Consider the following 11,470-nt stretch of genomic DNA (forward strand, 5'->3'; position numbering starts at 1 on the left):
GAATTCGCAAACACCCCATTTCTTCAAAACAACAATTAAAATCATTGCTTCAAGAAGAATGGGGTAAAATCACTCCAGAAGTCACAAAAAATTAGTCGAATCCATCCCAAGAAGATTAAATCACGTTTTAAAAGTAAAAGGAAATCCAGCAAAATATTAAAACATTTTAAGAAGTAAAATTTTGGATAAATATTTGATAGAAAAGTAAGTGTCCCATCATTTATGTGAGCCATTTTTTGCTCCGTTCTAAACAATTGTATTTTTATTACATTACTATTTTAATATTTTGAGAAAATGTATGTTATGTAATGGCTATGTTACTAAATTTAAGTATGAAACACACCCACAAAAAATTTTTACATGTTTTTTAATTTATTTTACTACAATTTCCTTTCGTAAAGCACAAGTGTCTCATCACTTTTGTGAGACAGCTGCTGAATTGAAATATCTTGAATCATGGACTTACTTTATGTTCCTATTAAATCATCGCAGTTTTCCATTAGGTATCTGATCAAGTTATGCAGTTTATTACGAGGAAAATTACCTTTAAGAAGTTGTTTCAACCTGATTTATGTGTTGACAGATATGAAAGGGTAAAAGTGGAGATCTTTGATTTATTGAGCATTCGAACATGTAATGATCTATTCATCCTATTGAGCGACAGATGCAGTTGTCAGTATGATGGAATCCAAAACGAAGAAGATGTAGAATAAAAGGTCCATTTGAGGTAAGGAATTAAGTTATTGCATTATTTGAAGTTACTAAATTCCTTGATGGATTTGGTAAGATTAAGTATGTTCGTCTGCCTGTATTGTCTCTTGACCAATTTTCATTCCATTGTGTTATTAAATCTTTTTCCAGTCTTGACTTTAATAACGAAATAGAATTTGGAAGTGGAAAAAATATTGGAATAGTGAGTATTGTTTGCTGCTGCTCTTGCTAATGTATCTGCTGTTTGTTGTTCTGTGTACAGCAGTATATCAAACTGCTACTTAAATGATATTTCAGATTTTTTTCAAATCTGTTATCCTCACATTACTCATCAAAAATATTTTTTGCTTTTTATTTTAAAATTTATTTTCAACGCTCCGTTTATCTGCAATAAACTTTCACAACATCTTCAAACCTGTTTCTCATATCTTTTTTTAAATGCTGATGAGTTTCATTTAAGTTTAATTCCCTCCCCCCCTCCTTTTTTTTAATACTTCAGATACTGCATTAATAAAAAAAATAAAAAATTATCCCGAAAAATTGTTAAAAATACATATTTAAGGACGGTGGAAAAATTAGTTTTTTAAGTTTTTGTGTTTTCAACAAGAAATTTTATACATATACGTATTATAACATCAGTTTTTAAAATATATCTTCAAAATTTTAATTTATTTTAATTAAAAAATTTTTAAAACAAATAATTAATTATTTTAATTAAAGATTTAAAATGCTCCTTGTGCGCTAATTTTCAATATTTTTCCTAATTTTTAAGTTAGTTATAAAGACTTGACAAAAGTTTTTATGTATCCGTTATTGAATATGATGGAACAGAAATTTTTAAAAAGAATTTTTGTGAACTTAAACCCTGTTTTCGGAAAAATATCGCCTTTTGTTAAACATTATCACAAGTTTAAACTGCAACTTTTAACAAGTTCAACTTTTTTCACAAGTTTAAACTGTCTCTACTTTTCCACATACACTAACTTAGATCCTACAGTGAAACTGGCAAATTCTCGCACAGCGTGAACTAAATACCAGCACAGAAGAAGGGTGCAAAATAACCCTTTATTAAATCAAACTAATTTAACAGAAAAGCACGGACTTCGTGCATCGCAAAACACCGTTCACTTGCGGCGGTAACTAAACGTAGACTGTAATACAAATGAAATCTGAAAAATAAACGAGTGTAAAACGCACTTCAAAATTACGACTAAGAGATGGACTCGTAGAAATCTAACCGGCATTATACTAACTGATAAGGCCAAAAGGCTTACTAGCGTGACCGTGAAATAACAACGAAACGTGCGCTAGGCTAGCGAAACACGTTCTGAATAAACTGAGATAATCAAACGTTTAAACAGCATTTTGCTTAACTTTAAATTTACATCCTGGCGAGAAAATGTGAGGGAAAGTTTGAGAAGTTGAGAACATGAAAACTTAAAATAAATTTGTTATGCAAAATAAGGAAAACACTACAAAACTTCTTAATAACCTCATATCCAAAAATGCATACACAGATTTATTGTAACAAGATAGTTTCTTCCAAATATAATTCATTTTTAAGAAAAAATGAGACGTATGAAACATTTTTAAGACTTACGAACTGCGAAAAATTTTCTTTTGAGAAAAACGAGTTTAAAGTTTTTCTTCAAACTTACCTTTAATACATGGCTATGAGAAACAGCAAATTAACTTTAAATATGAATATAAGACACTAGATAACATTTTCGTATCATTTAAATAGTTTTAATCTCATAATATTAATATGATAAAAAAAAGCATATTGCAAATTGGTACGTGATTCGAAGTTCGAAGAATTTATGCATTATATCGAATGAAACTTTTAAAATTCACTTGCATCATATAATTTAGTGGTGCGCAAACTTTTTTCGACTGCGACCCCTTTTGTAGATAGAAAATTTTTGGCGACCCCTAGAGAAAAATGTTCACAAATAAGATGTATATTTCGCACGTTTCTTTCGTTTCATCGAATAAAAACATCATCATATCTGACTTATATTAGTTTTATTTATAATTTTAAGAAAATAATTTTTGTATAACACAAAAATCAGTAAATTGCCCTTTAATGAGATGTATGTGGCTGCAAGTTTCTAATTATCTCATCGATGTTTGGTTGTATGTTGCTAATTGCAATTCGCATATCATCTTCAGGGTTTAAACGCGAGTGGTATTTAGTTTTTATTGAAACTAGTTTGCTAAATCCAGTTTCACATAAATACGTTGATGCAAGTTGTATTAACACTCTGATGGCATTCTTGCATAAAACGGGATATTGTTTTTCCAGGGATAGCCAAAATGTTTGGCAAGGCTGAATCTTAAATTGATTTCGAAGAGTATAATCACTAATTAGATCTATCAATTGCTCTTTCTCACTAATTTGAAGAGCTGGACTGCATATGTCAAAGGAAAATGGATCACGAATCCAACCAAGATCTTTTTCAGGAAAATCCTCGAATCTTCTCGAAAAATTTTCAACTTTTCAATGTGATTCAATGTGAAACTTTTAAAATTCACTTGCATCATATAATTTAGTGGTGCGCAAACTTTTTTCGACTGCTACCCCTTTTGAAGATAGAAAATTTTTGGCGACCCCTAGAGATAAATCTTCACAAATAAAATGTATATTTCGCACGTTTCTTTCGTTTCATCGAATAAAAACATCATCATATCTGACTTATATTAGTAATCTGACTTATATTACTTTTGCAACATAAAAACGTTTCTGTTATATCTTCATTATAAATAAACCTAACGTAAATAATTAGTTGTGACATTTTAGTAATATCGGTAGTCTCGTCCAGTTGTAAAGCAAATACAGGTGAATTTTGTATGATGTTTTTAAATGTAAATATATCTATATTATTTTTCTCGATAAAATCGTTAAAGCAAGGGAACATGTCGGTGTTGTTTTTATTCAGTTCAGTTTACCAGAGACTAAGCTTATTCTTAAAAGCTTGAATTTTACTGGCTGAAGTTATGATATTTGAATTCTCACCCTGCAAGCTCAAATTTAAGTCGTTAAGTTTTTCAAAAATATCAGCTAAATAGCTCAGCTTCCCTAGTCAAACTTCATTGATATAATAACTTGCCAATCTATGTTTCTTTTCGATTAAAACATGTACACTTCGTTTCTCAAATCAAATATCCGTCGTAGCATTTTCCCACGTGAAAGCCATCTGACTTCGGTGTGTAACAGTAATCTCTCATACGTTGAGACCATCTCATTGCAAAGTATTGAAAAGAGACGGCTGTTGTGGCTGTTGCATTTAATGTAGTTAATTCAACTAACAGCGTCATATAATATGTTGTGCAACTCTTCATCCATATCTTTTGAAACAAGAGCTTGCCGATGAATCATATGGGGATTAAATACCGTATGAGGCGCCACCTTCTGAATTAAGCCTCTGAGCCCTTTATTCGAACCTGTTAATGCTGCAGCACCATCAGTACAAACCGCAACACAGTTTGCCCAGGTAAGGGACTTTGTTTCAAAATATTCATCTATTACTTCGAATATTTTTTATCCAGTTGTTTTTCCTTCCAAACGTTTGCAACATAAAAACGTTTCTGTTATATCTTCATTATAAATAAACCTAACGTAAATAATTAGTTGTGACATTTTAGTAATATCGGTAGTCTCGTCCAGTTGTAAAGCAAATACAGGTGAATTTTTTATGCGTTTTATGACTTCTAACTCGATATTTCGTGACATTTCGGAAATCCGCCGAGACACGGTATCTCTTGATAATGGTATTGTTTTTAGTTCATTTCCATATTTATCGCCATGCATAATTGATGTCATCTTAGTTGCTGCAGGAAGGATAAGGGATTCTCCAATGGTATGGGGTTTCATTGTTTTTCCTATTAGATAAGAAACTTCTAAAGAAGCTTGTAATGCTTTCTGAGGTATTGTTGTAAATTTCTTTAAATGTGCACTTTGAATTTTCAGATTTTCAACTCGTCTTTGAAAAAAATCGGCATGTTTATTTTGAAGTTCTTTATGTTTAGTTTCCAGGTGCCTTTTTAATTTAGCTGGTTTCATGCTCTCATTTGCTAATTTTTCGTTGCAAATGACACATATCGGGCGTTCTTCATCATCAACAACACAAAATGTAAAACCACAATAAATTCCTCATTGTATTTTATTATTTTTTTAGATCGGGCATTTAGTTCAGTATTTTGCGACTCCTCATCAGTATTTGTTCGTTTTTTAGCTGAAGATGTACCTGGTGTACGTATTACCCATTTATCCATTATGAAGATAGGGGTTAAATTATAACAAATAATATATAAAATTTTATCATTTTCGAGAAATTCAATAAAATTAACAGAGATCTTTCTCTAATGATAGTACATACCTGATAACAAAGAGTAGCAAAGCCCGATAAAAATATAAAAAATCATAATTACACAACGTCACATGATAAAACCAACGAGATAACCTGTTATAAGAAGTCGTTGGATAAAACTCGAGGATAAACTAAAACAACTGCTGGCCAACTGGCTGCATGCTACAACTTCATGCGAACACTTCACGTCTTCACTCTGACTATCAGATAAACCGCGTACCTCGACATCAGATTGGCTGATCACGGAAGCGAATTTTTGCCTTTTCCCTGAATTTTCCTTTCCCTGCGGTTAACGTCTAGTCAAATAGGCGCTTTTCAGCAAAACTGGCGAATTACCGCAAAGAGGGCGCTATCTACCGGAGTGAAAAACTTGCGGCTTCACACTTTACATACATTACGCATTACGGTCAAAGAAAGAGCGGACAACATGAAGTTGCAATTAAACAGTGAGTGACGGCGTTTCACTCTTTATATGTACAGTGTATGGTATGCAGCATGCAGGCATAATGCATTTCATAAAAATTTGGCGACCCCCAAAAAACTTTTAGCGACCCCTAGTTTGCGCACCACTGATATAATTAACCTTCATTTGTTACATTATCTTTTAATGCTTTACAATATTTTTTTTTTTTTTCCTAACAGATAAACTTCTTTTTTTAGTTCAAGCGACGTTGATCACGCTTTTTTGCAACGAGTAGGGAAAACGAGATTGTTTCTTCCTGTTCTCAGGCGTATAGCATTCACATAACCAAAGTTAAATTCATTAATAGTTGTCAATACTTGACATTTCTAGCCTTTTTTTAGAAATAAACACTTGTTTACGTTTTTTACACATTTATAATGCTTGTAACTTCTTTAAGAATTAGAATATTTGAACTCGGTTTTTTGCATACGATGTAGTTACGTATATGGAATATTATGAGAGTAAAAAACCAAATTCAATATTTGGGTTGATTTTTAGCTATTTTGAAGTCCACCGTCCCCTTAAACGATTCCAGTTTTTTCTCAACCCATCTGCAATGTCTATTTCTTGCGCTTTCTTTGAAATTAACATAATTTCATTTAATGATTTTAAGATATCAAAATACCTTATTTTAATTGCTACCAAACATGACAATCGTCCACCCTCGCTATAGATTTTTGACTGTAATTGTTAAGTCTTTCGAATAAAGTAAACTCCATTCAAGCCAGCCCGTTCGTCGAGACTGAGTCTCACCTCGAACTACCACTGTTCAGCGATGTTACCACTCGGCCACTGACAGACTGAGAAACAATACGGAATATACTCTTTTCAATAAGCATAAAATATTGAATGATACCAAAATCTTTTTCTTTATTCATAAGTGATGTATTAAATGATTTACTCTATTTATATGCCTTTTTATTTATAGTCTACAACATTATAAAAAAATATTATAATATAAAGAAGAAAGTTTAGAAAACAAAGATTGGAAAAAAAAAAAAGAAAAAGAATGATGCGATGCTTTAAAACGGGTTATGAAGAAAAATAAAACTGTTAGTCAGTATTTCTAAAGTGAAAATTAAGAACGTCAGCATCGACTTTGAGGTCACAGAAACAGTCACCAGTAATTAATAAACATTTAAATGAGGCATCAGATAGTTCAGATACAGTTTAAAAAATTAAAAATGTACCAGAAAATATTCCGACTGAAGACACTGAAGCAGGCGAACTATCAAGAAACATTTCAACTACAGTCATAAATGATGATGAAAGGACAGAAAATGTTCCGATCGCTTTTCCAAATATAAAAAGCTGAATGGTATCCACACTGTAAAAAAAAAATCTGTAAGGTTACTAAGAAAACTCATGGAAACTAGGATGCCGTGGGTTATTTGAGTAACAGAAACAGGTGTTTTCTTTGTAACATTACAAGAGTTTTGCCTGTAAAAGAGTTACGTAAATACTTTGAAATTCTTCAAATACACTCATGTCCATAAATTAAGAATAATGCAAAATCAGGCAAAGGAAGAGTTAGAAGCAAAACAAATTTGACTTATTTGTAAAGCTTATTTATTAAACAAAAGGTAAAGAGCAAAAACAGATGCTATATGCTTGATATTATTAAAAAAATTAGCGATTTTTTCTCCCAGGAGCAAATTACAAAAAAATCTATTTACAAAAAACTAATATTACATGGTTGGTATGTCTCCCAGACGATGCAATACAGTCCGTGCAACGCCTAGGCATACTGAGTATCAAATTATCGATCTGATCTTGGGGGATATTACACCACTCAAAACGCAATGCTCTCCGAAGTTCCGGTAGACCTGTAGGAGGAGGTTGACGGGCTCCAACTCGTTGGCCAAGCATGTCCCACACGTGCTCTACTGGATTCAAGTCCGGTGAGAAAGCTGGACAGTCCATACGGGTGATATCCTCCGATTGAAGGCATTCGCTTACGATGTTTGCACGGTGATGACGGGCGTTGTCATCCATAAACACAAATTGTGCGCCCATGGCGCCTCGAAACAAACGTACATGTTGTTCCAGAATGACGTCCCGATAAGATTTGGCTTGTCATGGTTCCAAGTTGAACATGCAGGTCAGTTCTGGAACCCAGAATAATTCCACCCCAAACGAGCACTCCTGCACCACCGTAACGGTGTCGTTCAATGATGTTTTCTTGGTGGTAACGTGTACCTGGAGCTCTCCATATGAAAGTCCGGCGAGAATCAGACTGCAAGCTAAACCTGGACTCTTCAGATAACATCACACAAGTCCACTGTTGCGGTGTCCACAATGCATGCTGTCTACTCCAGGCTAACCGCAGGCGACAGTGAGTTGTAGTAAGTGGAACGCATCTGACAGGTCTACGAGCATATAGACCAATCTACCCTTAGCGTCTGTACACGGTCTGCCTTGAAATTGTCGTACCAGTGGCTGAAGAGAGCTGACGAGAAAGGTCTGAGGCTGTGCTCCGCCTGTTTCTTTTGGCAGTAACTGCCAAATACCGGTCCTCATTCGACGTTGTATCTCTGTGGCGACCTATGCTGTTACGTCTACTCACATTACCATCATCTTGGAATCGTTGCCAAAGCCTGGAGATGACACTCTGGGCAATTCCAAGTTCGTCTGATACTTCCAGTTGGGTACGCCCACATTTCAGACGGCCGATAATTCTACCACTTAAAAACTCATCCAAATGCGTCCTTTGTGTCTTAACTATTTGGTTATTGCACTGAAATGCTTATAAAGCGCTTGCGAACAATACACACTACTTTGCCTGTATTCCTTATATATCACTCTCTTACACTCTCGTCATTGTGACGTACCATCGGTGTCATCTGGTTACTTCCGGAAATTTGCATATGATTCTTGAAGATGTGTGTAGTGATTTTACAGGTGATATATTTATTTTAGAGTTCGATTTCCGCGTGACTCCGAATTATCCTTAATTTATGGACATGAGTGTATTTACGTGTATTTCGGTGAAATTTTTTAAAAAGACGGAGTTTATTTTTTACAAGAGACTCAAATTTTACTGTCAATCCTGGTCTGGACGATTATCATCTTTGATAGCAATTAAAATAAGATACTTTGACATCTTGAAGCATTAAATGAAATTACATTCAAATAAAGCGCAAGAAAAATGCATTGAAAACGGGTTAAAGAACAAAATATAATCTTTTGAATTTTTATTCTTAACAATTTTTATGGAGAAAGTTTTATCTTTTATAAATGCAGGTCTCAAGTACTACAAAGAAAATCGGTCGCATTGAATAAGACACTCGTGATCATTTACAAAACGTTTCTATCAGTATGTAAGATACGAGAAACAAATCTGAAGATAATATAAAAGCAGCTGAGTTTATTGCAAATAAATGGAATAATAATAATAATAAAAAAAAAAAAAAAAAAAAAAAAAAAAAAAAAAAAAAAAAAAAACTAAATTTGAAAATACAAATAAAGGAAAAAAAAATAATTATGTGAGGCTAATAGGATTGAAAATTCTGAAATATCTTTTAAAGTAACAATTTTTTATGCTGCTCTCGATATTTTAATTATTCTGTTAAAATATCAAGAGAGCATAAAAAATTGCTTCCAGTCATTTTATATATTGACTATTCAGTTATAATATAAAATGACTGGAATGACAAAACTCGCAAGATGTTTTCATTTTTGAAACCTAAAACTCTGTCAGCATAAACAAATACGAAAATTAAACAGAAATCCAAAATTTGAAGTCTATAAAGATTCTAGCTAAATTAGCAATTGTGAAATATTATGATAAGGCAGGCAGTTATTCGGAAAAGTCCAATTTATTTATATTGTATTTATCATTACCTGCATTTTTAGATTCAGATGATTTTTTAACATGTTTTATAAATTAAACAAGAAAAGGTTGATAAATATCAAAACTTAAAATACTTAATAGGCAATTAAAAGGCTGACCTCTTTCTCCTTTAAAGCTATGAAATTCTATCCCAGGTGGAATTCCCTCTGGTCGAAATCCCCTGCTATAGCGGGTTCTGGACAAAATTTAAATTGAGGTCCAATTTATATAAGTTGATTCTTATGAAATCATAAATGCCACTCAAAAATTCTTGATAATAAAAGCGAATACGAATGCTAACACAGTAATAATTTTAAACTAAAATAGTTTGTGGTATTGAAAGATTGAAAAAGTCTATAGAAATAAACATAATTATGCAGAGGCATTAGGTTTGTCGAAAACGGAAAACTTAAAAAGCTGGGCGATGGCCGTCTCCGGGATTTAAAATCCAAACCTCCCGATCGCCGGGAGGAAAGAAATACCTTACAATTATAGTGATTAATCAGCCTTTATAATTTAAATATTTTGCTTTCGAATTTTTATTTCAGAATATTGATCAATAACAACTTCGCAGTTTAGGCGTTCCAGAGTATCTCTTTGAAGCAAGCACTGGCGCAGGACGGCCCACATCCCTCCCCCCCCAAAATGTGTCGCGTCGACTATCATGAAGTTTGGACTGTACGTCCGACGACCTTTTTACATATTTTTATTCAAATTTTCAAATTTTTTCAAATTTTCACACCAACTTCTTGATTTGTGTTCCTTCGTCGCCATCGCTTGTAAGGGATGCGGTTGAATTGGGCTCGTGAACATCGCAGTTGGACACTAGAGCAGTGGGGCCACGTACTCCTCACAGATGAGTCTAGATTGAACATCTAGAATGATTCTCGAAGGAAAATGATATGGCGAGAGCCAGACAAGCGCTGTTAAACGTCAAACATTGTCGAAAGTGACCATTACAGAGGAGGAAGCTTATTTCTATTAGCTGGGATAGCAACGAACGGCCGCACCGACCTCTATACGATTCCTGGCGGGGGGAGGGGCATCCATCTTAGCTGTCCAATATCGCGACGAAATTCTACACTTTCTTGTGCGTTTTTTTATTGCTGCAATGGGTACCGACACGATATTTATGTACGATAACGCCCGCTCGCATAGAACTCGAATGCTGCGGAGTTATCTGGAGAGTGAAGCCATTCCACATCTACCGTGGCAAGCTAGATCACCGAACCTTAATCCCATAAAGCATGTGTGGAACATGTTGGGACGACGGATAACAGGTCGCAGTGTATTGCCAGCCGCCCTCCACGAACGCTGACATGTAACGCTACAGGAATGGGCGCTACTGCCACAACAAGCGGTCGGCGACCCCATTGTCAGCTTGCATTGCTGTTGTCAAGCATGCAGTTTAGTTATAGGGTATCATATACCCGTTATTAGCGTGATGTTCCCATTGCACATTCTTCCAACCCATTTGGTCTTTCGAGATGTGATGGTCGTAATTCATGTGTTTTGTATGTCTTTGTTTTATTGTTCGCTATGTGGTTCAGTGTAATACCACACCAAATTCTTCGATCAATTTCACACATATTCATTAACTAGTTTTTGTTTTATTGCCGTAGTTTGCCTTTGTTTCCTATTTTTTGAGCAGGAGTGTAATATAAGTAATGATATCGTAATGTTTGGGAATGAGTGGGTTAACACCGGCAATGAACTTCCCTGGGGACCGGCACTGGAATTTTCGTTTGGCTGACGTCGGTCCGCGGAACCGACAGTATTAAAGTTAAAAATAAATATAGTCTCAATGAAATGTGATCAAATTTAGTTTTAATGAAATGTATTGAAACATTCTAAACAAAAATACGGCTTAGCTCGCTGCCGGCTGAACGGAAAGGACAGCGAATTCGGCGCCGCGCTCAACGTGTTATTTATTGTAATGTAATTGAGTATTTCTACTACATATGTCACATTATTGTTGCAATTTTGCAAGCATTATAATTCATTCAAAAGTTCAGTTCCGTCTACATCTTTTTCGTTTTATTTTTGTCAGTTAAAGCTTCTTCAAGATTTTACAAAAAACAAATTTATCTTGAT

This window comes from Stegodyphus dumicola, chromosome 3 (assembly GCF_044657685.1).
Source record: "Stegodyphus dumicola isolate Sdum_Otavi_A_Nest chromosome 3, ASM4465768v1".
Classification (NCBI taxonomy): domain Eukaryota; kingdom Metazoa; phylum Arthropoda; class Arachnida; order Araneae; family Eresidae; genus Stegodyphus; species Stegodyphus dumicola.